The sequence below is a fragment of the Parasteatoda tepidariorum genome, chromosome 5 (assembly GCF_043381705.1).
Source record: "Parasteatoda tepidariorum isolate YZ-2023 chromosome 5, CAS_Ptep_4.0, whole genome shotgun sequence".
Lineage (NCBI taxonomy): Eukaryota > Metazoa > Arthropoda > Arachnida > Araneae > Theridiidae > Parasteatoda > Parasteatoda tepidariorum.
Genome location: NC_092208.1, coordinates 24,009,834 through 24,015,199, shown reverse-complemented (window position 1 = coordinate 24,015,199; position 5,366 = coordinate 24,009,834). Strand labels below are relative to the sequence as shown.

General features: G+C 30.6%; 1 protein-coding gene across 2 annotated transcripts in view; it reads right to left on the bottom strand.

The window, feature by feature from the left end:
- LOC107451303 (uncharacterized) overlaps nt 1–4,240 on the bottom strand; it is a 32,180-nt gene extending 27,940 nt beyond the window's left edge. The window contains exon 1 of one of the 2 annotated variants that reach the window (XM_016067356.3): nt 4,067–4,240. The gene's annotated coding sequence lies outside the window, so the exon portion shown is untranslated. The remainder of the gene's footprint in view (nt 1–4,066) is intronic. The other variant, XM_043050766.2, reaches the window with a different exon arrangement.
- Between the last annotated feature and the right edge of the window lie 1,126 nt (nt 4,241–5,366).

The following is a 5,366-nucleotide window of genomic DNA, read 5'->3' as shown; positions in this document are numbered from 1 at the left end:
ATATATATATATATATTAAATAGACGATAAAAATATTGGTTCCTTCTAAGTTTATTTAGCACCTTATTGTAAATTCTTTAAGAAAAGGATTCTCCAGTCGGGGTCTTAGGGTTTGGCCATTAGGGTCGCAGGCCTACAAGCGGTTGCATCATGAGAAGCTATTAGAATTCAGCCCATCTTGCCTTTTATTTAGGAATTCTGAAAGGAAATGGGTTGCAAGATATTCCCTTACGTAACCGAATGTCATTCAAAAGGGAAAATAAAATATAACTATCTTGATTCTTTTTAACATGTTAATTCCGGAAAACTTTTGGAATTTTCTTAATGGGTATATTTTCCAGAATTATTAACTTCAGAAAATAATGTTTTAATTGGAATATTGACTTTTTACTGTGACTCTTTGTGTAAAACGATTCTTTAAAATTAGTAAGCGAATCTATTTTAACCGCTGAATTTAATGTAGAAAGAGTGGCATGAGACATTCTAAGCGTATGGTCTTATTTTATGACCGGCGTTGAACAGCCGTCCCAAATCAGAGTTAAAGACAATCTATGCTTAACTCCTAAGCATAAGTTTTAAACTTGACTCTTTTTTGAAGCTTTCCAAACACTCGTTTTAAAAAAAACTTAAATTGCACCGTATAATCAACCGTTTTATACTACTTTGAAAACTTATTGTAGTATTTAATGATGCTTAGACAAATGATTAAAATTATCATATTCTAATAAAGAAATACACGAAAGTATTTTATTTTATTTTTCAGATAAGAAGAGCTCGGACTCTGTTTCAAGCCCCGAATTCCAGTAAATCATAGTCGGGCTCTTATTCTATTTTTATCCTATTAATTTAAAATATAACTTTCTCTACAAACGTAGATTGAATGTAGAGTAGAATTCCTCAATATTTATAGGGATGACTATTTTTCATCCGTGAATGGAACTTTTGCACCGCATCCGGGCATTGAAAAATGTCTCTCATAGATGTAACTTTACAAATTGCAAAAAATCGTAAAGGGAAAAAAAATGGAAAAGTTTGATGTTTTCAAATCTACGTGAGATACAATTTTTTTAATTTTATATTGTGGAAAATCAAAGTTGATTTTAGCATAAATAGATTTAAAAATACTTGAAGAAAAAAAGTATACGCTTCAATTTCTAGCCATTCTAACTAATCTAGTCAAGTAAGTTTAATTTTAAGTTATACCTTGTTTCCACCAGCAAATTAGGAAAACTGAAACGTTCGGAAAACTGTTTTAAGAAATATCAACTGCTCCTTAAGAAAGCTTAAAGCTGCATGAGCAAACATGATACTATAATTGCATAGGAAAAGTATGGATGGTAATGTCTTCAACACCCGATACAGAAGAGCCAGAAAACAGTATAAAATGTCTGTTACACAACAGTGGCTTAAAGAGTTAAATGAATGCGTGATTTACAAGTATTATAGGTATTGGCATGAATGCCATGCATGAAAACTATGCGATGTGAATTAGTAAATAAAAATATCTCGTGTAAAAATATGTAAAAAAATATTTCAAGGAGCCGGAGGATAAAGAATCCCATTGAACCATCTCATCGAAACATAATTGAGATGCTGTCGAAGGCTACGGGGTCGATGGGGGAGCCGAGAAATGTTGAGTTCCTGAAGGTGCGTTAGGTGGCTAGTGTTAAGTATAAAAAACAAGAGAGCAATATTGTTAAGATGATTATGTATTGAATAAAAGAAAATATAAGAAAAATTGCATGTAGCTAAATTTTAAATTCATTTTTAAATAGAAAAATTAAATACAAATGTGAAGCTTACCTAGAAAATGATGCAAGATCCTCTTTAGAAAAATCTTCTTTGCATCAAAGTCTTGAGAACTCAATATCTTGAACAATCGCAATACCAATAATACGGACGAAGTCAAGCGATCATAGACAACCACAGGTTTATATATAGTGCAGCTTTCAGGAGAACTCCTCCAGACACCCGTCTCGCGTCGTGACGGGTACTATGGTTACGAGGAAAGGTCACTTCGAATAGGGGTGCGGGATGAATAGTTTTGTCTTAATCTTAGCATGGGTCCTAGTGAGTAAACCAATCAACACCTTCGTTCCTTCATTTCACTCCATTAGAAATGTACTCTCGCTTGTTACCATAGCAGCAGACAACCCCAGACTTTCAGTCGGGAGGAGTTCTCCTCAAAGCCGCACTTACTCTCTCTATCCAACAAGATTATCTCTAAGGTCATCAAAATAGTCGCATAGAGGGCTGTCAGTGTTATCTGTGACTTTGGAGTAAGTGATTAAGCTTTTCTCATTTTAAATCTATCATTGAATTTTTTTTTTCTTCGTATGTCTAATTTGGCATAAGTCAAGCAATTGATTCATTCCAGCTATATAATAAATAGTGCTATAATTATTTATTGTTGTCACCTTTTACAAGCGTACGATGGTTAAAGTGATGTATATGTCTAAGTGGTTTTGTATAAGTCTTGTCTAAGTGGTTTTGATGGGAAAAAAATTATGATTGGGTTTGCAAATATGCATAGACATTAAACTTAAAATGAATATAACTTGTATTTCTTGAATAAGCGAAATTACCTTATGTCAATACGCTGCTACTATATGCCAATATTACTACTTACTAATATCATATACTTTCATTTTGCTAATTGAAAAAGTATTGCAAAAATTCACTATTCACCTTTTTTATCACATAGTATTCTCTAATCATTGGTTTTGAAATATATTTTGAGAATCCGTCAAGAATGAATCCCAAAAAGTTATACACAGCAGGGAACGCAATATTTTATTTAAGCAAAAAATAAATAAATGAAACAATAACAAAATTCCACAAATCACCATTGAAGTAGATTGAATCCAGATTGATTATCCGATGAAAAATTTATGTACCTTGATAGTCTTTTCTTAACTTTCATAGGCAATCTAACAAACGCTATTCGTCAAGCCCCTATAATACTTATGTTTTTTCTGACAAAACTATTAATTAGTCCGCGATAACTCAGTACTTAAGAAAGAGGGTGCCATATCAAAGGAGAAACCTTTCGTTGCAAATTTTCTTTCACATCCAAAAGTAATTTAAAATTTAAGGTATAGAAGAAGTGAGTTCAGATAAACTTAGAGTAAGCCAAAAAATTTCAATTGTTGAAAAAAATAATTTTGCTGTCACTCTTTTTATTTCCCCTAACTACCGTTACCCTGTAAATTTGCTAAATCAAATCTGTGTAGTTCAAATAGTGCAACCAAATAGTGTTCCACAAATTATAACTTAACAAAATTTTCCTTTAATTTAAAATAAAACAAATTATTAATATTTTCAACAGCAACCAACCAATTTTCTTAGCAACCAATATTACCTACAACATAGAGTACGACGACATAGTGGCTACAAGTATATGCTTCAAAATATAGAGCTATTTTTATTTGTGAACGTAATGCGAATTATGCTTCTAAATTCGAATTCGTTTGATAGTTTTTTCAAATATAAGTTTGAGAATTTTTTTTTAGATTTCTGCATTAAAGTTTAACTTATTATCTTCTTTAGTAGAAAATTAATAAGCAACGATAAATACCTAAAACCTTTTCTTACTTGAATTACTATAAGTCTCGTCAACGGTTTAATTATTAAAAATTATTCATTTATTTATTTCTCTATAATGAGTTCCACTATACGTATTCCTTAGGTTAATTTTTTTCAGGGGAAGACTATTTTCCAAATCTAGGTAAGCGTCTACTTCATTACGATTGACATATTAACAAAATGTTTTTACATAAAGCTACAATAATAGTATAATTCGAAAACAAAATGTTCTGTTCTTTTGCTGGAGGTGGGTGGGAAGAAACAATAAATTTAAGGGAAAAAACAATGATGTATGAGAAGCAATTATTGGTTGCAAGCAAAGGTTGATGAGCGGAGCGAGCACTAAGTTCAAATAAAAACTTCAAGAGAATATTGAAGTGAAACAAATAGAATAATGAAATTGATTTACAGATTAATTTAAAGAAAACAAATCTATGAAAATTATTTAATCACACAGTGTAGATCAGACAAAGGCTCTTACCTGAGAAAAGAGCAGCCACAACGCAATATTTACATTTCCCAAAAAGAGTTAGGAGAGAAAAGAAGACTTATTTTAAGTGCACCGATTTTTAGAACGAGCGGGAAGAGAAGATCTGGAGTCAATCTTCAACACTTCTTTTTTAACTACACCCAACGTCACAGTCAACGTCAAAAAGGTGAAAAGGCATATTCACCATGTATCCTAAGGAAAACAAATAAACCCAACAGCAAATCTTGCTGTCCTCCCCTGACGTCATAACAAGATATGACTAACGTTTCGGTTCGATAGAATGTGCATCTCAGTATTTAATTTAAAACGATTTATGCTTTTTTAAAAATTTAATATTATAAATTATTAGCACATAATCAGTGAGAATGCAGTTAAATTAAATAATAACAAATCTAAACTGAATTTCATTTGCATTAAAAACATAGTATTCCGAACTGGATGAGGAACAAATACAATTTTAAAGCATTGCCTCATAAATTTAATACTTACTTTCTCTTCTTAATTTTTTTTAGCAAATAACACTAGACTAATCAAGTTTAAATTCTCAGTAAGTTTATCGATAAACAGTTAAAATAGATAACTGTAATTACTTCACATTGCACTCAAATATTTGGAGAAACTCACCTTCTTACAGGTGCAACGTATAAAGCTATATAAATAACAGTTCCATTATTTTATAAAAATACAAAAACTTTTATTCACAAATAGTAACAAATATGAAGTACCCGTAACGGGATAGTTATAATCTTGTAAAACAAACGAGAAAAACCCGTATTCATAAATAAAACTAATCTCTTAAAAACCAATAACTCTGTTGTTCTAAAAATTGTTATTCTAATTTTATCGTATGTCATTATTAGGTTAATAAACGACCAGTTTAAATTACTCGGTCAGCTTTAATTCTGAAATGAAGACATTTATTTTTTTTTTTAAAAAAAAGGGGGATTTGCAACTAATTCGCATTATTTTTTATCTTTGATGCATTCATCAAGAAAGCTCTTGATAAAACAATTCTATTAATACTATGAGTACACAATTCTTCATTAGCACTTGAAAAGTACTTTATTAGCATTCGAATAAATAGTATATTTGAAAAGTACTATTTATTCGTTAAACACGCTGCTTTGTAGGTTTGCTAAGTAGGTAAAAAATGTATATATTCATGTAAGCAGAAAGGATACAGATTTGTTTTGTTCAAGTTAACAGTAAGATAAGTTCACATTGGTATTAACTTATGTTACTTATTTTAAAGTGCCTTTATTGAAATAAAACGTAAGTAAACTTAGCAATC